The sequence below is a fragment of the Calliphora vicina genome, chromosome 5 (assembly GCF_958450345.1).
Source record: "Calliphora vicina chromosome 5, idCalVici1.1, whole genome shotgun sequence".
Taxonomy (NCBI): domain Eukaryota; kingdom Metazoa; phylum Arthropoda; class Insecta; order Diptera; family Calliphoridae; genus Calliphora; species Calliphora vicina.
The window spans coordinates 50,300,574-50,323,393 of NC_088784.1; the positions used below are offsets into that span (position 1 = coordinate 50,300,574).

Sequence of the window (22,820 nt, forward strand, 5' to 3'; positions counted from 1 at the left end):
AGTTATTTAGGATTTGTAATTTTAAGATAAATTAGGTTTATGTTTAGTTAAATTTAATGTAAATTAGTTTATGATTAGTTAAGTAAATGTTAGTTAGTTTTTATGATGATATTTGATTCAAATTTTAAGATAAATATGCCAATAATTGATCTTCGTGGGTTTCAAAATTGTTTGAAGATTATAAATTCAAGTATCGATGAATAAAATTTGCAGGATTTTGTTGTAAATATATTCGTGGTTTTGCCGTTTTTATAACAGAGCCTCAGTTTTTATATAATTATTAATGATCTTGAATGATGCAAGGAATGATAATATCAATCTTGTGTGGAGAACACTTCCCTTTTCTGATGTACAAACATGTCCTTAATTATTGTTCGAATATTAAACCTTTATAATTATTACCTGTATTTATCTTTTCTATATATTTTCTTCCTCAGGATTTTGAAATTAAATAGCCCCACGATTTGCCATTATTATCGGATACTTAATTTATATATTTTCTATTTCTTAAGTTTTTAGTTCCGTTCTAGTGAAAATTTTATTTTCAAATGAAAAAATTTGAAATACAAATTTTTCAATACTAACAAAATGTTTTGTTATAAAATATTCAAAGTATTTTAAACCTAATGAACATTTTATACAGAGATAGCCCTCACAAAACAGATACAGCTTCCCGATATGCATAAGCATATCGATAACTGGATCTGGAAAGGGCAATTATCAATATTTATGGAAAATCAAGTCGGTCCTTAGGTCCAAATGTCCTTAGCATGGTATATACCAGTGGTATCGCTGTCTATATCCTGTAACTCGTATTTGATTTGTCCTATTTTGCGCAAAACTTTAGCCTGAATACCCACTGGAGCAAGTTTTGAATTAAAGTTATTTATTTTTATATATTTGATCACAGTCTGTCCTACTTTAAATTCTTTTGACCGAGAACGTAAATTATATATTCTGACGTTTTTGTCGTAAGCCTTCGTAATCAGATCTCTAATTTTGTCTCGTATAACAGATCTCTAATTTTGTCTCGTCTTGTCGTTCTATTATTGAATCACTGTCAGCCAAAAGATTAAGTCTTCTCAAAAGTTTGTAGTCTTTGCCATGAGTAACTATTGTCTGTCCAAAAACAACTTGATATGGGGTCCTTCCAATGAATTGATGAATACTGTTTCTGAGCGAACAATTTATACTGTAAGTATATAAATCCCACTCCCGTTGATCTTTTCTTATGAAGGAACGCAAAGCTTCGTTGATGCAACGATTAACTCTTTCACTTGCGTTCGCTTGTGGGCTATATACGGCAGTTAACATATGTTTAATTCCATATTTACTAAAAAGTTTTCAAAATCTTTTCTCTTAAATTGAGACCCATTGTCTGAAACTAAAGCTTAGAGTCTAGAATAATTTCCAGATACTTAGCACTATCCGAGAGCTTAAGTTCCACTCCGTTAAGGCGCGGTAATGAGAACGAGTGGATTTTGTACCTTCTGGAGAAAAGCACAAGCTCCGGATTCACACCAAGTCCACTAGCAGTGCTCCACTGGCTGAGTGTGCTTAGTTTGTAGGCATTGTGATAATGTGTCCAGGTGTTTCCCAGAGACGGCTACAGCAACATGATCAGCATATGCAACAGTTTTACATTTCATGGAATCTAGTTTCATGAGCAGTATATTATTGGCAAGATTCCACAAGAGTGGCGATAGAACCCCTCCCTGTGGAGTGCCTCGGTTCGCTAATCTAAAAATAGTAGCAGTTCCCATAGAGGAGATAATGACTCTATTGGTCAGAAGTCTACCTATGAAGCAGATAATAGACTGATCTATATACAGACCGCCTAGAGCCGAAAGAATCGTCTCTGGCGTCACATTGTTAAAGGCCCCTTCAATGTCCAAGAAGGCCACCAATGCATATTCCTTGTGCTCGAGTAATTTTTCTACGAATCCCACAAGCGAATGTAGAGCCGTCTCAACAGATCTGCCCTTCATGTAGGCATGTTGAGACAAGGAAAGTCGATTCGGGTCAATTGATGAACGAAGGTGCAGATCAATCAACCTTTCCATGGTTTTCAAGAGGAAGGACGATAGGCTAATAGGCCTAATGTCCTTAGGTCTCGTATGAGAAGCCTTCCCTCCCTTAGGAATGAAGGCTACAGTACATCTGGTCCACGACTCCGGAATATGTGACCAAACTAAGCAGGCGGAATATATACGAGTCAACCAGGGTATAATTAATTCCTCATTCCGTTGCAGATCATCCGGAATGATTCCATCAGGACCCGGAGATTTATATGGGTCAAAGCTACGCAGGGCCCATTTCAATCTCTCCTCGTTTAAAAGAATTGTGACTTCAAAAGGCCCAGCAGAAGATTCCGCAATGTTACCCTCAGATAGGGGAACACTGCCAGGGAAATGAGCGTCCATCAAAACCTCTAGGGTTTCCTTTCCGATAGTAGTCCAGCTGTTGCTCGATGTTTGAATGTAACTTGGGACAACGGCCGAAGATGACAAGATCCTGCGCAAGCGACTCGTCTCAGAGGAACCTTCCACGCCGCTACAGAAGGACCTCCAGGATTTGCGCTTCGCGTTCCTTACCAGGTTCTTGAATTTATTCACAAATGACTTATAAACAGACCAGTTACCCAGTCTTTTAGCGTCATTGAAAAGTCTGCGACATTCTCTACGAGTGCTCGCAATCTCGGAAGTCCACCAAGGTGGTTTTTCCTACCTCTGCAGATAATACTAATCTCGCTTCAAATCCAAACGCACACAGATTTTTTCATTTGAATCGGAGAGCAGCACGTCTCCCTTGCATTAACAGGCTTTTACACAATTTACACTTTTACGAAATTTATGTTCAAGTTATTTTCTAAAGGGGACTAGGGGCAAATGTAGCCCGATTTCCGCAGTACTTTACAGTATAATTTCAGAGTATTTACAACTTATTTTGTGCACAATTTTATAAGGATTGCCGCATAATCAAGATATTTATGACTGCTCAAACAGTACTCCGGGGGACAATTGTATGGAGCTAGGGGAAATCATGGACCATTTTATTTTAATTTAACGCATTAGTTTTTGATTTGTTATGTTTTTACTTAAATATATTAATGATATAATAGTTTTTATTGTTGAATTTGATGTTTTTGACGTTTAACTAAAATCCCGAAGTCCCGAGAAATCCCGAAAAATCCCGGGGTCCCGGGATTTACATTTCTAAAATCCCGAATCCCGGGATTTCTAAAATCCAGTCCCGTTTGGCATCCCTACTGCCAGCATGGCCTACATGGTTCCTTACACTTAAGCTTCTGCATCGCGTCAAGATGACTACCCATCGCAGAGGATTTATAGAGGGCAATACTGAGTATTAATATTTGCCAAAAACTCAGGTATCGTAATACAATCTTTTTTTATTTTATTTATTATTTTCAATAACCTAGCTTATTGGCCATAATCGGTTATAAATTTCTACTTAATAATTTATTTTTTTTAATCGTCTAAACAAAATTTATATTACATTTTCAAAAACCACGAATGATTTGTTTGATTTACAGTATTGACAATTTGTTTAAAACAATTCAAAAACTTTTTATTTTCATATATAAAAATAAAGTTTGCTGAAAAATATCAATCAACTTCAATAATATTTTAAATTTGAAAAGTGTTAATACTCAGTATTGTGGTCTATAAATACCTTTATATATGGGGGATTTCACGTTAAGTGAACTAACTTTTAAAATCGATGTCTTCCACCAATGTTAGACCTACTGGATAGTAATTCTGACACAATTTTTCAACAAGATCGGTCCAGAACTCTCTGAGTTAGAGGGGGTCAAAATTTGACATTTTGGCCAAACATGTGATTTTTCTCATCCATGTAACCTATTGTTCTTAGCAAAATGTGTTCCATAAAATATCCAAGCTTTCTTTTGAGCAAAAAAAAAAAATTAAAAAAAAGTTCGATTTGCCGAAAAAAAATCAAAAATTTTATATCTTGAGTTACAAAACATTTATTTTGCTATATATCCCACTCGCATCCCACTAAGCGACCAAATAGATCATAAATTACTAGACCCAAGCTTGAAGTCAACAAAGTTTTTAATTTTGCAAAAAAAGTCAAAAATTGCATGTTTTGACTTACAAAACATTTTTTTTGATAGATATTAAACTCGCATCCCACTAAGCGACCAAATAGGTCTTCAAGGAAAATATCTAAGCTTTATTTTAAGAAGAAAAAAAAGGAAAAGGGCCCATTTTAAATATTTTTTTCGAAAGATTGAAGAAATAGCTATCTAAACTATTTGGAACACATTTTGCTAAGAACAATAGGTAATAAGTTACATGGATGAGAAAAATCACATGTTTGGCCAAAATGTCAAATTTTGACCCCCTCTAACTCAGAGAGTTCTGGACCCATCTTGTTGAAAAATATCCAATAGGTCTAACTCCTAATAAGTTTTATATACACAAAATTCATGTCACCAAATTTTATTATGATCGGTCCATAATTAGTCATAGCTCCCATATAGACCCGCTTCCGAAAATCACTTTAACGTGCATAAATCGCTTAAAAATGTTGGTATACATACATAGTTAACTTTAATATAGACATAAATCACACGACCTAATTTCATGGTGATCGGTCCATAATTGGTCATAGCCCCCATATAAGGCCCACTTCCGAAAATCACTCAAAAATATAAATTATTGAAATGGGAAAGACAAATTATTTTTTGGTGTAATTGTAGTTAATGTTGGAGTTTTATTCGGTACTCCAAGATAGTGGTGTTGTTGTTCGCTCATGCGCAGAGAGAGAGTAATTTATGTAGTTTGATGGCGACGCAATTTGCGCGGGTGAAATTACATTTTTTGTTGCTAGATTTTTCACTGTTAAATCTGGTGGAGAACGCTTTACTGAATTTGTAGTTGTTTTAGTAATAAAAACAAAGAAACAAACTTTGTGTTTAGGATTTTGTTATTTTATTATACCCTTCACCATGAGTGGCAAGGGTATATATAAGTTTGTCATTCCGTTTGTAATTTCCACATTTTTCATTTGCGACCCCATAAAGTATATATATTCTGGATCGTTATAGATAGCGGAATCGATATAGCCATGTCCGTCTGTCCGTCTGTGTGTTGAAATCAACTTTCCGAAGCCCCCAAATAACATACATATATGATTCATATATCAATATCTCCGGAATTCTTCCGGCTCAGTTGCTATTTAAAATCGGTCCACAAATGGCTGAGATATAAGGAAAAAACAAGGACAACCTCGATTTTTTACCTATTTTTGACCTATATCTGGATTACTAAGTCTTTAATATAGACAATATGGATATCTAATGATAGATATTTCAAAGACCTTTGCATCGACGTATATAAGACCATAGAAAGTTGGACCTGCGCTGAGATATAACCAAAAAAACCAAAACACAATGTAATTTGTTATTGTTTTCTATGACGTCATGCAAATATATGTATAATAACAAACAAATCTTTATTTGTATGTATGTGTTTTTTTGTCAATCTTCAGCAATGCGAATTTATATACCAGGTGGTGTCGATTCTACAACAAGTACAACATTTACAAAAACCACTTGCAATTTGTTTTTGTTTATGTGGTTTAAGCTGTCAAAGTTTGCCTGTTGTTTTTGTTACTTTTACGTTTGTTGTAGCATTTGCCGCAACAATCACAGGATAATTGACAGCTCAAACATCCAAACAACATTAATCAGCTGTGCTATCAACACAACCTGGTATATAAATTCGCCTTGAGAGAGAGCTTTTTATAATGTGTTCTCAAAAGAGCAACGCTCTCACGCGTACACAGAACCAGTGTTGCTAAATATTTTTTGAAGAAAACTTTTTATTTCTAAGTACATACTAAAATTACAAAACCAAATTGGTACATATATGTATGTAATCAAACTGAGATAATTTATGTGAATTTAGTGCTGGAGACACTTTCAATATATTCAAATCAATCTCCCCATTTAGTGAATGAATTTGGGGACTATCATTTTGAAATCATCGGTTCAACTTATTGATATCACTTTTCCAAAAAAAACTTTTTGCGTCTCAAAAACCTTGCTAAAAAGGAAAAACTTGACATATGGTAACACTGCACAGAACACATATTGTACAAAAACAACAACCACGTTGTTTGAGCACGTTGCGTTTGCGCTTATTTCATTTTTGTTGTTGTTTGTTGCTATTGTCAACAAATAATTGAGCAACGCAACCACTCCCAGCAAGGCGAATCTATAGAAGGTGTCGACAGAACTACAACATGTACAAAAACAACAGGTACTTTGTTTTTGTTAAAAGATAGTCGAACTGTCAAAGTTGCCTTTTTTTTAACGCTTTATTGATTTATTGAATCTGTCTATTTTGACCTTACAATAAGTATTTAAATCTTATAACTAAAATTAAAACTATTTGCTCTTCAGCAAGAGAGCCATAATGGTAAACTGTCACTCATCTTAGCGGGGTGGTAGATCTGCTCTACGGAGCCTGGATCGGGTTTGGGTCTGCACAAGTTGTCTTGCAAGCGTATTGGGATGGTTTCGCAGCTTCACAATATATTTCTCACGGACTTTCTTGAACTTTCTTGAACTCTTCCTTTACCAATGTCACTTCTAGGTCTCTGTGGATGTTTTCATTTCTTATGTACCATGGTGCTCCCGTCATGGTCCTAAGAATTTTAGATTGGGCCCTCTGTATAAGATCAATACTGGTGTTGCTAGCCATTCCCCATAATTGAATTCCATATGTCCAAATTGGTTTTACAACGGTCTTATACAGGATGACTTTATATTCAAGGCTTAATTTTGATTGGTTACTGATTAACCAATGAAAGCTAGAGGCATAATCAGACTGCGGTATATTAACGTTGTTGAGTGTGACAGGTGGGCAATTTCCTCTTCTTAGAGCGAACGTAACATGTTTACTTTTCAGCTCATTTACCTTTATTCGCCAGTTTTTCAACCATGACTCCACACGTACGAGGTAATTCTGCAGTTGACTAGATGCCATGAGTGGGTTTTCGTCTGAGCTAATAATGGCGGTATCATCAGCAAATGTTGAAATTGTTAGTTTATCGCACGTAGGGAGGTCGGAGGTGTAAATCAAATACAGCGTAGGTCCTAGTACACTTCCCTGTGGAACGCCAGCTCCAATCTTGTATTCTCTCGTCACATAATCATTGTACTTAACTCTGAAAAGTCTATTCGATAAATAAGACTCCAGCAATTTATGAGTACATAGTGGTAGTAAACATTTGATTTTATGTACTAGACCCTTATGCCATACCTTGTCAAAAGCCTGAGCAACGTCTAAAAAGACGGCAGAACAATATTTCTTTAATTCAAAAGATTTTCTAATCTCTCCAGTTAAACGATTTACCTGTTCAATGGTGCCATGATGTTCACGGAAACCAAATTGGTGTACTGGGATAATGTTTCCATCATTCAAAAAAGGTATTATCTTTTCCTGGAATATTTTCTCGAATATCTTCGACAAACAAGGGAGTAGGCTAATAGGTCTATAAGAAGATGGCAGGGTTAAATCTTTACCCGGTTTAGGTAACATTATTTTTATTTTTTTTATTTTTATTTATTTATTTAAGTCAATGGATTAAATCCTTACAGACTATTATGAAAATATATAGTATATAATTACAATGAATTTACAAAAAGTACAACAAATAATTAATCATTTAAAAAACGAATAATGTTATATTTAATTACACTTGTTTTAAGAGAAAAATCAATTAGATGATAAAGATTATTGAATTCGCAGTATAATCTCCTTATTGCATCAGCTTGGGCGTAGTTAGTTCTAACGTTTTTGACATACAGTGGCTTGAAATGACGTGACAATCGTTGAGGGACGTTGAAAGTAACATTATTTACAAGGAATTCGGAGCAGACTTCACCATTAATTATATTGATCATAAATGTTACATTAAGCATAGTTCTTCTACTGTGTAATGTAGGCAATTTTATTAACTTAAGTCTATCAATGTATGATGGAAGGTTTATTTCAGGATTCCAACGTAAACCACGTAAACAGAAGAGTAAGAATTGTTTTTGTACAGATTCTATTCGCTGAATATGAATGTTGTAATAAGGATCCCAGATAACAGAGCCATATTCCAATATAGGTCTTACTAAAGAGATGTAAAGTTGTTTTGTGATGTAGGGGTCGCTAAATTCCTTAGCCCAACGTTTTATAAATGCAAGTACACCTCTGGCTTTATTTATTGTCATAGTAATATGCGAAACAAAGTTTAATTTATGGTCTAATAAAATTCCAAGATCAAGAAAATTTTCAACAGAATCAAGCTGATAATTGCCCAAAGTATAGTTGGCTGGAATATAATTACTTCTAGAAAAGCGCATAAGTTTACATTTTTTTAAGTTTAATTCCATTAGGTTTTGACTGCACCAAAAAAAGAAATTGTTGAGATCGGATTGGAGATAAAAATGATCCACATATTGAGAGAAGCTCAAAAAGATTTTGACATCATCCGCATACATTAGAATGCTGCAAAAATTTAAAACATCCGGAAGGTCATTGATGAACAGGGAGAAGAGAATAGGACCAAGGTGGCTCCCTTGAGGTACACCAGAAGTAACCAAAATATTTTTGGAGTATTTATTATTGAATTTAACACATTGAGTTCTATCCAAAAGATACGATTTTATCCAGTTTAGGCTGCGAGATGTTAAACCCAGAAGGTCCAGCTTAATAAAAAGAAGGTTGTGATTTACTTTATCAAAAGCTTTACTAAAATCGGTATATACGGCATCAGTTTGTTTTCTTTGGACAAAGCCTTGGTTTACATGTGTTGTAAGATGAAGGACATTCGTTGTAGTAGAACAACCTTTCCGAAATCCGTGTTGACACGATGACAGAATAGATGATGATTGATGGTACATGTAATCAGTGATAAAATTCTCAAAAATCTTAGGAATTGCACTGAGTTTAGCAATGCCTCTATAATTGGAGATATCAGATTTATTACCGGATTTAAATAACGGAATAATGTAAGAAGACTTCCAAATTTTAGGAAAATAGCCATATTTGATGGATGTGTTGAACAACATTATTAATGGTTTTACCAACGATTGAGCACAATAATGTAAGATGCAGCTTGGAACACCATCAGGACCATAATTATACGAAATTTTTAGTTTATTTAAACTTTCCAATAAATCAACAGAGTCAATATACGGGAACGCTATATCACGGTTAGTGTATAATGAGTAGGGGTAACTATCAGAGACATATTGTGCATCCGAATATGTACTAGCAAAAAAATCAGCAAACATATTACATACGTTAACGTCATCGGAAGATTCACAATTGTTGAATTTCATTACAGAAGGATATCCATTTGTCTTTCTTTTAGAGTTGACAAAGTTGTAAAACGCTTTAGAGTTAAGTTTAAAATCATTTTTCATTTTAAGTAAATATTTATTATAAAGGAAATTGTTGAGAGTATTGTATTCAGCACGAGAAACTGAGTATTTACCATAATCTACGAGAGAGCCAGATTTTTTAAATTTTTTATAATATTTATTCTTTAAATTCTTTAGTTTAGTTAAATGTTTAGAATTCCAAGGAGGACCAGTGTGTTGGTAAAAACTGTGTTTTGGAGTGCATTCATCCATGAATGAATATATTTTATTGTAAAAAATGTCAGCCATGTCATCCAAAGTTGAATTGTTTAAGTATGGGACACACAGTAAATCATTCCAATTGGTATTAGATATTAACTCATTTAATTTAACGTAATTTGTTTGTTTAAAATTATAAACTTTCTCGTGGTTTATTTGAGTTGCGGATTTATGTGCAAGAGGCAATGTAAAAACAAGTTCGAATGTGGGGTGAAATCTATCTTCCGGTAAAGTAACAGGATCTGAGCGAGAAATTACACAATTGCATGTATCGTTTACAAATGACAAATCTAATAATTTTCCAAATTCATTAAAAACGTTATTTAGTTGATAAAGGCAAATATCGAATATATTATTTAAAAAATCATCATCAAAGTTTTTAGATTTTGTTGGAATTAAGTTAGGAGCATCAGGTAACTTTGTCCAGGAAATAGAGGGCAGATTGAAATCACCAAAAACAAAAAAAGCATCATCTGTTTCAACAAGATCAGCAATCATTTTTATGGCATTTACATGTTGTTTATATACTAGTTCATTAGAATTAGGAGGTATGTATGAACAGGTGAGGTAGATTTTATTATTTTTCAGTTTTATCATTACACTAATGAATTCAATATTTTCTGAAGAGCAGGACGAAATTGATTCAGAGGCAAAATGGCATGAAACTGCAATTAAAACACCACCGCCGTTTCGATCATTTCTATTATATCTGTAGATCTGATATTTATTGCAGAGAAGTTCAGAATTGAATACGTTGTCTTTCAGCCATGTTTCAGTAAAAACAATAACATCATAAGTAAAATCATAACTATTTATAAGAAGGTTTGATATTTTAGTGTTTAAGCCTCGAACATTCTGATAAATAAAGGTTAATCGATCAATAAGTTCACAATTCAGTTTTTTGAAATGTTGGAGTTTGAATTATCATTTAATCGGTGACCAGACGGAAGTACAGCAATGTTATGTTTTCTTGGATTATCTTTAAATTCATATTCACGTACCAAAGTATTTGCAGGCCAGAAATTAGGATTTACTATTTGTTCATAAAGATCGTGGGGAACATTGAGTTTGAAAGATGTAATCCTCCTAGGTTGTGCATACGAAAATTTATATGTGGTAAAGTCAGCTTCAAAATTCAATTTTGATTTTATGTAAAAATTTATTTGTTCAACAGTAGTATCAGATGCGAAACGGGATATAAAAATTGATTTATTAGGCGGAATAATTTTTAAGCCAGTATTTGAAATTTGATTTGTAGCAGCATTTGAAGTACCAGCAATATTATCATAATTAACAAATGTAGCGGTAGTTTGCATATGTGAATATTCTGAATCCGATATAGTATTCAACATTGTAGCATAGTTTTCGGGGTTACTCGTTGATGTACTTGGTGTAATTGAATCGGAAACAACAACATTGGAAACAACAGAAGCACCAGGACTTTGAGAAGCGTTTGTTTTATTTTTGGTTCTTGATGATTTTCGGCGCTTAGGAGAAGATTGCGGTGGAGAATTTAGACAATTTAATTGTTTAAATTCTTCATATAGATTACCATAAGCTGCTATCTCACTGGACAGTGCAGATAATTTATTTTGAATATTTAGAAATGTATTTTTAGTGCTTTGATAAAAACGATAATATTCGACACCAATTTTTTGACAGGCATTGCAACACCAATGTAAACCTTTAGTTTTACACACTGCTTCAGCAACCAAACCGGTCAATCCACTGCACTTAAAATGACACATGCCATGACAAAGCCAACAAACCACCATTCTTTCATCATCACCTGATAAAGTACAGCTTTTGTTGAGACATTTAAATTTATCTGCCATAGTAATTTCTTTAAGTGTATGTCGATAATACCGATTATTGTTAAAGAATACAACGCTGACTAATGGTAGATATGGCAGCACTGATAAAATTGACAGATTATATTCAGCAGATCAAATGTTTATTTACGAAGAAATGTAATTCCAGTTGAGTGTAATTTTAATGATAATTAATAATTATTGTATATGTGTTTGTAAACAATAAAATTTAAGATTTAACAATGAAAAATTAAGTATTTATAAATTATTTAAGACACAAGTGTAACATGCAACAGAATGCAATTTTATTACAGAACGAATTTAATTCACTTTAAATATTTAAACTGTTTATTATACCAAAAATAAAAATTAAAACACCAGGACTGAATATAAAGTACGTGCGTTTATGCGTGTGATACGTTGACAACAATATTATATCATAGTTTCAAGATCGCATTAAACAATATAGATAGCACAATTATTGCCACATTTGGTAGGTTTTTAATCATTGATGGCGTTATTAAATCATATCCCGGTGATTTTTCAAGTCTAATTTATTTTTAATTACTCTATTAACATCCTCAGGACTAATATCGAATTGGGCTGCATTAGCCATTGTTGAAGCTGGCAGTTCTTCTAGTTCAAACTCATTTGCCGTGGAGTTGGGTTGAAATACTTCACTTAAATGTTCAGCAAATACTGAGGCTTTTTCTATAGCACTTCGTGCCCAGGTTCCGTCAGCTTTTCTTAAAGCGCTTTGTGCCTCTACCGGTGGCTTAATGTTCCTCGTTGCCTTCCAAAGAGAGAAATTTGTGTATTTTGTACTCGTCAAACTTTTAATATAATTTTCGTTTATGCGATCCTCTTCTAAATGAAGAGCTCTTTTCAGTTTACGTACTGCTGCGGACAGCCTCTGCTTTGCAGCAGGTGATCTATTATGTTGCCATTCTCTTCTGAGTCTTCTCTTTTCGAGAAGAAGTCTTTCAATATCCGAACTAGAAATAGGCGTATTAGTTTTTGGAGGGATCTGGCACCTAGAGTGTTCCAGAGCCGAAACAATCAATGACGTGAAGTCATTGACGGTCCTATCTATGTCTTCCTCACACTGTAAATTAGGATTTGTGTGGATATGACTGCTGATATATTTCCTATATTTTAGCCAATTTGTCTTAAAATACAAAGAGTCCTTAGGAAATCTTGGGATGTTGGGTCTCTCACAATAATTAATAATTACAGGAGAGTGGTCAGAAGATAGATCATAGGATATTTCTGTGGATATTGCATTCCGAATAATATTTCTGCATATGGCGAAGTCTATTAGATCAGGAATTTTTCTAGGATCAGTTGGCCAATAAGTTGGGTGTCCAGGAGACACGAAATCTAAGCAATTTTTGCGATCAACTAGAGCTTTATACAGCTGTCTACCTCTGGGATTTACTAATCGCGAACCCCAATATGTATGTTTGGCATTGTAGTCTCCACATGCCAGAAACCAATCTCCTAGTGTTATAAAGAATTCTTCAAATTTCCCCTTGGTCATCGAAAAACGTGGTGGGCAATATATAGAGCTCAGAGTTAAGTCTCCAGCTGGGTATTCAAGGCGAATCTAGGGCATAGTGTCTCAATCGGTTTCTAATAATGATACCGGTACCGCCATGTGCCTTACCATCCGGATGGTTTGTGTAATAAAATGAGTATCCTGATATATTAAAGTTATATCTATTTGTAAGATGTGTCTCCGAAATTAACATCACATCGATGCTTTTATTTAACATAAAATGGGAAATTTCCGATTTGTGCTGGTTTAAACCATTTGCATTCCAGAAACATGTCTTCAAAAAATTAATTTTCTTGTTAATAGAATTTGAATCATTTGGTTCTGTGCTCTCAGAAGGTCTTATATTGTGTTTTGCATGGATGACATGAAGTTAGTCATATTTTGATTAAGAGAGGAAATATTCTCAGTAAGTGCTTGCATTAGGTTTTCCAACCCTCCCATATTTTGGGGGACTTTTGGCTTTTGATAACCCGTTTTTAAAATACTGGCGTATGAGCTGGCTCCAGCATTAATTGTAGCTCCCTGGCCATTTTCCTGTGATACTGGATGAGCCGCATTTATTTTATCATTTGAAAGATCTACTCCAGAGCTTAGTGGTCTAGATGTAGATACCGAATTTGTAGGTGTTGATTCAACTATTTCACCTCTCAACAGCTTTTGCCTCTCTCTTAATCTTTTTAGTAACTCCTTGTAGACCGGGCATCCACGATAATTAGCGGAATGATCTCCACCGCAGTTACCACATTTCCTACTGAGACCATTATCAACTATATCACATTGTGACGAAGAGTGCAGGCCTCCACATGCAACACATACTGTGCGTAGGGTACAATAATTACGTGTATGTCCAAATTCCTGACAATTGCTACACTGAACTGGACGATTACGCTTAAGAGGTTCCTCTATATTTACTCTACGATTCAACAAATATCTTAGAGTGTATATAGGGTGAGTTTCATTCTTTTTTAATTTCCCATCATCAGGCTCTAACTCAACCCTAAACATTGGCTGAGGAACCTTGTCTCTATTAAAGATATTGACTACATTCTTTGTCTGATAGCCCAATTCTTCCAGGGCCTCCTTGATTTCGTTTGTATCTACACTGGATACAATACCTTTTATGACTACTATCTAGCCCTTGCAACTCTTAAGTTGATATGTATAAAAGTTTTTCTTACTGTCATTTAGGTGTTGAGAGATTTTTGTCTCTTGCACATCTCCTTTTCTTATTGGAACAATATGAAAATTATTTTTTCCAATGAGTTCAATAAATGATTTCACTAAGCTATTAGAGCTAGTTTCACGAAGAAATATTGGTGGTGGTTTTAACGGTTTACGGATGGATTTATCATCATTTTTTTTGATGATTACCCAAGAGAGCAAAACGGTTACTTTTCAAGGGGTTATCAGTAATTTTTTGCCTTTTCTCAGAAGGCAGACTTTTCTGGGGACTTAAATTTCGCTTATTAATTCTTATATATCTAAGCATACCTGTTTGAACTGGAGATTTAGTTTTACTTATCTTATTTCCAACCTTAGGTATAGCACCCCTTGATGTACCATTATATTCCATCACGGTATTTTCAGTGTTAAATACATTAAAACTCTCACTAGGTTTTGTTAGTGGATTATCATAAGCTTGTGTATTTATCATTGTCGACTCTGTTATATCTACTGCAGTATTTGTTGTTGTACCAGAACACTTTTTATTTTCTTTTATGCTTTGTTCTAAACAAGCATTACTAGGTGATGATGTGTGTGCAATATTGTTCTCATGTATTTGTATCACGGGGGAACAAGAGCGCGCTCTCTCAATCGGTTTGGCGGTTAAATAATTTTTGTTAAAGTCTGGATCTCTTATATTTTTGTTAGCACTTCTATTTTCACCCTCCCCGTTCAAAAATATGTAGGCATTTCTACCGTTTAAACTGAGTCTACTCTCATTATGAGAGTTCATATGCTCACAGTAATTTAACGAAATTTGAAAAAAAGAAATTAAACAAATCACTTTTAAACAAATTTCTATTTTTTTTGTTATATTGTATAATTTTTTTTTGTTTGTTTATATTAAACACTAAGAGAAATATTTATTTTTTTTGCGTCCAATCGCTAAATTTTTCCTTTTTATTTAAATTTTCACTGAAACCACTTAAATCGCGGAGCGAATAAAAAACACGTCTGCTTCTCATAAGAATTGTGAACTTAACATGTTTGCTTTTTAACTCATTTACACGTATTCTCCATTTGTTTAACCATGTTTCCACACATCTTAAGTAGCCATCTAGTATACTAGATGTCATCAGCAAATGTAGAAATAGTCAATTCATCGCTCGTAGGCAAATCAGAGATGTAAATCAAATAGAGGGTAGGTCCAAGAACACTTCCTTGTGGTACTCCTGCTTCAATCCTATATTCTCTTGTTACGTAATTGTTGTAGTTAACTGTAAATATGCTGTCTGATAGATAAGATTCCAATAGTTTATGAGTATATATTCCAGGCCTTTGTGCCATACATTATCGAAGGCTTGAGTGACATCATAAAATATTGCTGAACAATATTTCTTTAATTTAAACTTGCTCGATTGTTCCGTGGCGTTCCCGGATACCAAATTGATGAACTGTGATTATATTTTTCTCATTTAAAAATGGTATGATTTTCTTTTGGAACACTTTTTCGAATATCTTCGATAAGCAAGGAAGTAAGCTTATTGGTCTATAGGAGGATGGTACGGTCAAGTCTTTACTTTGGTATCATTATTATCTGAGAAGTTTTCCAATTTGTTGGAAAAACTCCATGTTTAAAGATCGTATTAAATATTGTAGATAGCACAATTATTGCCACACTCGGTAGGTTTTTAATTATAGTAGGTGTAACTGAATCATTTCCAGGTGATTTTCTTAATATTATATTATCATTGATTACTTCGTTAATGTCTTCTGGGCTTATAGCTAATATGTCATCATTATATAATGTTGACATAGGTGGCTCCTCAAATTCAAAAACAGTTGTTGGCGAGTTTGGTTGAAAGACTGTACTTAAGTGATCGGCAAATATTTTAGCCTTTTCCTCCGTGCTGCAAGCCCAGGTACCTTCAGCTTTCCTTAAAGGGCTTTGCCCCTCTACCGGCGGCTTGATATTTTTCGTTGCCTTCCAAAGGGAAAAATTTGTGTGTTTGGTATTTGTCAAACTTTGAATTTAATTTTTATTTCTGCGATCCTCTAGCGATTTTTACTAGCAGCAGAAAATATTGTTCTACACAAGATTTTGTATAGAAAATATTGTTCTACACAAGATTTTGTATAGAAAATATTGTTCTACACAAGATTTTGTATAGAAAATATTGTTCTACACAAGATTTTGTATAGAAAATATTGTTCTACACAAGATTTTGTATAGAAAATATTGTTCTACACAAGATTTTGTATAGAAAATATTGTTCTACACAAGATTTTGTATAGAAAATATTGTTCTACACAAGATTTTGTATAGAAAATATTGTTCTACACAAGATTTTGTATAGAAAATATTGTTCTACACAAGATTTTCTATAGAAAATATTGTTCTACACAAGATTTTCTATAGAAAATATTGTTCTACACAAGATTTTCTATAGAAAATATTGTTCTACACAAGATTTTCTATAGAAAATATTGTTCTACACAAGATTTTCTATAGAAAATATTGTTCTACACAAGATTTTCTATAGAAAATATTGTTCTACACAAGATTTTCTACAGAAAATGTTGTTCTACACAAGATTTTGACCTATATCTGTATAATGATTATCTAATGATAGATATTTCAAAGACCTTTGCAACGACGTATATAAGACCATAGTAAGGTGGACCTACAATGGGTCAAAATCGAAAAAAATATTAAAAAACAATTTCGAAAAAAAAATTCCAAAAAATTGGAAAAATAAAATTGAATTTGTGTTTACCTAAAAATATTTAAAATTTTTATTTTAAAGTATAATTTGGTGAAGGGTATTTAAGATTCGGCACAGCCGAATATAGCTCTCTGACTTGTTTTTCTTTAATTTTTTTATTTTTGTGGTCTTTTATTCTCACAAAATTTAACTAATTTCGCAAGACGCTAATGTAAAATTAATTACATTAGATTTTTGTTTTATTTTTTCACATTGTCGGATCAAATTAAAAAACACGTCCGCACAGTTCGACAGTTAGTGTTAGTTCCCTGTTATGTTATCACGATTTGAAATTTAACAAAGTCTTTATGGATTTTGACTGGTCTTAGAAAATATGGTATTTTGGAGGTATTATCCTCGTTAAATTACATTCCTTCACTTTTTTATAATTAAAATAGAAACTGGACCAGGATTTATATTATATGATGAGAAAAACGTGACTGTGATACCCGATATGTCGAATTTTAATTTCACTAAACAACACAGAATAAATTCATACCTTTTGCAAAAATCTGTTCACTTTCTTTAAGTTGTGCAATTTCAATTTATTATACCCACGATCATTACACCATTCGCAATATGAATCTGCTTCCATCATAAAATTTAATTCTGAATTACGCTATTAAAACAAATATCAATTTATAATGCAATTAAAATTGGAAACACTATCGTTTAATTACCAATAATTCAATTTTTCTTTTTAGCCGATAAATATTTTTCTTGTTGGGAGCTATATGCCATCTCAGAATTTTGTAACAATGTATTGGCAAATTAAAAAAGTCGTCTAATGAACATTTAACATCATTGACGTTATTTTTCGAATAAAAAATCCTTGTTAAAAAACTAAATATTTCTTTATTTAACATTTTAATATTTTTCTAATACACTATTTTTTAAAAAATTCACGTTCTCTTCATACAAAGGACTTGTCACAGAATATAAAACTCATACAGTTTTTATTTTATTATTATTATTTATTAAGGTTAAGTTAGGTTCCATGGGTAGCCACTCTTCAAGCAGCTCACTTGGGTCCATTCAAAACTGATCCCATTGTGATACCCAAGGGGTAAACATCTTGGTATTAATTATACGTCCGTTATTTCCAGGCTAAACCAACCAGATTCTCTGATGAAAGAGTAGATTCGTCTAAGACTTATCCTTGATAGCTCATCTAAGCATGATAGGAATGGTGTTCCGAAGATGCGTTCCCTCAGATTTATCAGAGCCGGGCATTGACAGAATAGGTGTGACACCGTCTCATCCTCTTCTTCATTATGGCAGCTCCTACAGTAGTCATTATACCGTAGGCCCAATCTCCTAGCATGTGTCCCAATTATACAGTGTCCTGTAATGAAGGAGACAATTAGCCTTATTTGCTCACGACGAAATTCCATAAGTAGATTCGTCCTGCTGGCATCATATACGGGCCAAGTAGACCTCGTTGTAACACAGGAAGACTCATTGGTCCACCTGCTTTGTGCAGATTCATATAGTGTCCGCTGAACAGCCATCTTGCATATAGCAAGGGAAATACCAGAAAAGGGGTCGATCTCATCATCATCCATCATCGCCCCCATTTTGGCCAGTTCGTCAGCTATACAATTACCCTGATTACCATCGTGGCCAGGGACCCATATAAGCGTTATCCTAGAATGTCTCGCTATCTCATTAAGGGATACCCGGCATTCCTCGGTTAACCTAGATGTCGTAAAGACACCCGCTATTCCTTTAACGGCAGCCTTGCTATCGGTAAATATACATATATCACCAGATATTTGATAAAACCTCAGCCAGTTGGATGCACGTTTAATGGCCGTAATTTCCGCCTGAAGAGCCGTACAGAAGTTAGGTAGCCTGAAATAGGATTTAATCCCATAGTTCTCAATAAAGAAACCACCACCGACCCTATTGCCCCTCTTTGAGCCATCAGTAAATACCCTTATGACATCATCAGGGGGTAAGAGTCCGCGCTGCCATGAATCCCTATTCGGGATCTTAATATGGAAATGCATATCGAAAAATGGTTTTGCGATGCAGTAATCGACATTACTATGTAAGTACCCATAGTAGTTCAGTATCTTAGAGTGCCCATGATCTTTACCATACCACGAACAACCAGCATTTAGTCTCACAGCAGAGTTGAGAGCCATTTGTATCACCATCAAATCAACTGGTAACCAGTTCAGGATAGTAAAAAGTGCCTTAGAGGGGGTAGTCCTTATAGCGCCTGTAATCAGTATCGCAATAGTCCTGAGAACTCGTTCCACAGCCTTACGGTGAGTAGCATTATCCAAGGCGTGCCACCACACCAACACTCCATAGAACAAGATGGGTTTAACAACTGCTTTGAAGATCCAACTGATACCCTTCGGCATAATACCCCAGTTTGTACCAATTGCCTTCTTACAGGAGTAGATGGCTACATAAGCCTTGTTAATCCTGTTTTGAATATTCAAATTCCAGGACAATCTTTTATCTAGAATGATGCCAAGATACTTCGCATTATCTCTAATCTCAAGACTGATTCCATTCAATCTAGGTGGTCTGAAGTCATCGATCTTATACCTCCTAGTGAAGAGAACCAGTTCCGTTTTTTGTGGGTTCACACTAAGTCCACATGAAATACTCCACTCACTCAGTGTACTTAATGCTGATTCCATACAACTGGATATTGTATCCAGAAATTTGCCAGATATAAAAACTGCAACATCGTCAGCATATGCGACTGTCTTGATCCTTCTGTTGTCCATCCTGATCAACAGGGAATTCATAGCCAAATTCCACAGAAGTGGTGATAAAACACCCCCCTGCGGGGTTCCACGATTGGCCACTTTTAAAACACTTACACCACCTAAAGTAGCACAAATGACTCTATAACCGAGTATCTTTTCGACTAGTCGGCGAACACATAGATCAATTCCCAGTTCATCCATCGCAGATAGGATGGCATCGGGCCTGACATTATTAAAAGCTCCTTCAATATCGAGAAAGGCAACAAGTGAATACTCCTTATGTATTAGCGACTCCTCAATGGAGCCAACTAGCGAATGTAGAGCTGTTTCCACAGATCTGCCTTTGGTGTAGGCATGTTGGGATTTAGAGATGAGTTCCGACGGAATGGTCATTCTCAGATATACGTCAATCACCCTTTCTAGGGTTTTCAGCAGGAAGGATGCAAGGCTAATTGGCCTATAATCCTTTGGTTTAGTGTAAGTCGCCTTACCACCTTTAGGAATGAAGACTACTCTGCATCTCGTCCACCATGTGGGGATATAGGTCCATCTAATACACGCTGTGTATATGCTAATGAGCCATGGTACAACTATTTCTTCGTTCTTTTGAAGATCAGCAGGAATAATGCCATCCGGCCCAGGAGATTTAAACGGGTCGAAGCTTTTGATTGCCCATTGGATTCTATCCCTGTTTATCGGAACAGAGTTATCACCCGGAGCAACAGAATCGGCAGCCCCATTCATAGTCTCATCATCGACTGGAAGGCAACCTGGAAAATGAGTATCTAATAGGACCTCAAGTGTTTCCTTACTATTCAGAGTCCATCTACCACAGGGTTTCTGGATATAGCTTGGTACAACCGGTGAAGTTGATAGAATTTTACGTAATCGGTTAGTCTCAGAGGATCCTTCCACGCCGCTACAGAAGTCCCTCCAGGCTTTCCTTTTCGCATTCCTCGTAAGGTTCTTAAAGTGGTTCACTGAGGACTTATATTCCGGCCAGTTACCCAGCCTCTTTGCCTCGTTGAACAATTTACTACACGCCCTTCTTGCGTGTGCAATCTCAGGGTTCCACCAGGGTGGCTTATTCCTACCCCTGCAGATATTCGGCTTACAGGCCAAATTAGTAGCTGATTGGAACGCTTCTGTAAGTGCCTCAACTGCTACCTCAATATCGTCCCTATTTTCAATAGTGGGCGGGTTTGGTAGAGACCGGGAGAGTACATCACTCTGCAACTCCCAATTGGTCTTCCTCCTATTTAGAATGGTATTATCATTCCTATAAGTTACACTGATATTGAAATCAATATATAGATGATCAGAAAAAGAGCAGTCGTCGGAGACAGCCCAATTGTTAATCATACTGTGGTGCTCAGCACTCACAAGTGTTAAGTCTAGTACCTCACTTCTGTTTGAAACAATGAAGGTAGGTTCTGAACCTCTATTAACTACTTCCAAACTACTATTAAGTATGAAACTGAAAAGACTCTCACCTCTTGTGTTGGTGTCGCTGCTACCCCATACAATGTGGTGCGAGTTAGCGTCAGCACAGATAACCAATGGTATCCTGGACTCATTCGCCTTTTTCACAGCACTACGGATATCATCGTTTGGTGGATGCTCCCCGTGGTCATGCGCCATGTAGCTGGATATCAGCCATAACAAACAGCCTTCATTAGTTTCCCATGAGACTGCTACTGTATCTTCATTACTGTAATCAGACAGAATGAAGATTTTCAAAGAGCTTTTAGCCAATATACAGGATCTAATTTTACCTGCGCCTTTAGCGAAGTAGAGCTTATAGCCCTTCAAACATAGTCCACAGATACGGTCCTGATGGACCCAAGGTTCCTGGACCATGACTAGCTCCTCCCCGTTCTGAGCAATTCGGAGGAGCAGTGCAGCTGATGCTGCTTTAGAGTGGTGAAGGTTTATCTGGGTCACCCTCACCATGCTCCATTTTTACAATAGTGACGTCGGCGTCCTCCTGGTCAGAATTCAGGAGGGCGTCCTCGTCCACCACCTCATCCATCCGTTCAAAGAATGTACCAACTAGTTCGGAGACTGAGTTGGTATCTTCAGTGTCGGCTGGATCAGTGGCGTCATTGCAATCCATGCCCTCTTCCGAGAGCATGGGCTTAACATCACCTGAGGATGTATCGCCTTTGTTGTCGCTACGGTAGACACGCAGGATGATCGTACCAAATCCATAGTAGACCTTCCCTTGTGCCTTCCTTAGCGGCCCCAAAGAGTCCTTATTCAGGACAACGATCGCTTTCCTTGAAGAGCCCTCAGCGTCCGTAACCTTAACAACTTTCCAGTCTTGAGTTGGAAGCTGTGGGTTACAGCACTGAAGGATCTCCAAGATCTCCTCCGGGCTAGATGGCTCAGCTGGTATTTTAGCTATGGATCTAGGCTTTCGGGGTATCTCACTCACAGATACCACCTCAAGCCTAGACCCCGGCCAAACCTCACCCAGTGATGCGACGGCAGTCTTTAGTAGCAACGCTGAGCGTTCATCTACACAAGACATAAGTTTTACGTGACCCTGGTACCAACCAGCGTCATCGCATTGTGGATGAGTGCCTGGATTCTCTTTGAGAACTTTCCAAAACACCCCTACCAGTTTTTGCTTCACCATATCCCAATTCAATTGAGATATGGATCCGTCATTCGCACTCCGGTCGATAACCGCCCTAACAAGACTGTCTTTGACAATCTCGCTAAAGGATTTAGCTAACGACCTTTGTGCCGCTTTGGGACGTTTAGGTCCCGGTTGCTGGCTCTTGGTCGCTGTATCCTCCTCTGAACGTTGCCGTTTAGGCCCCGCTGGTAATTCAGCAGAAGGAGGAGCGGTCTTGAGACCAGCAATATAGGCTTTCGCCCAGGAAAGCGAAGCTTGTTGCTCCTTTCGAGCCAAGTGCCTCAACAAAGCGGTAAGCGGAACGCCTGGTGGTAGCAGCCCTTCTAGCAGGGTTTTTATGCCTGGGGTTTGTTTCAGAGCCGGGATTGGCCAGGGGTGATGCGTCTTCAGGACAGGAGGATTCCTTCACAAGACCTGAGCGCACAGTTGGCATATGGGAAGCATCCGTGAGGGGCGAC

General features: G+C 36.0%; 1 protein-coding gene across 1 annotated transcript in view; it reads left to right on the forward strand.

Moving 5' to 3' along the window:
- Positions 1 to 22,820, forward strand: part of LOC135962225 (uncharacterized) — a 58,565-nt gene that overhangs the window by 21,906 nt on the left and 13,839 nt on the right. The gene's annotated exons all lie outside the window — the stretch shown is intronic.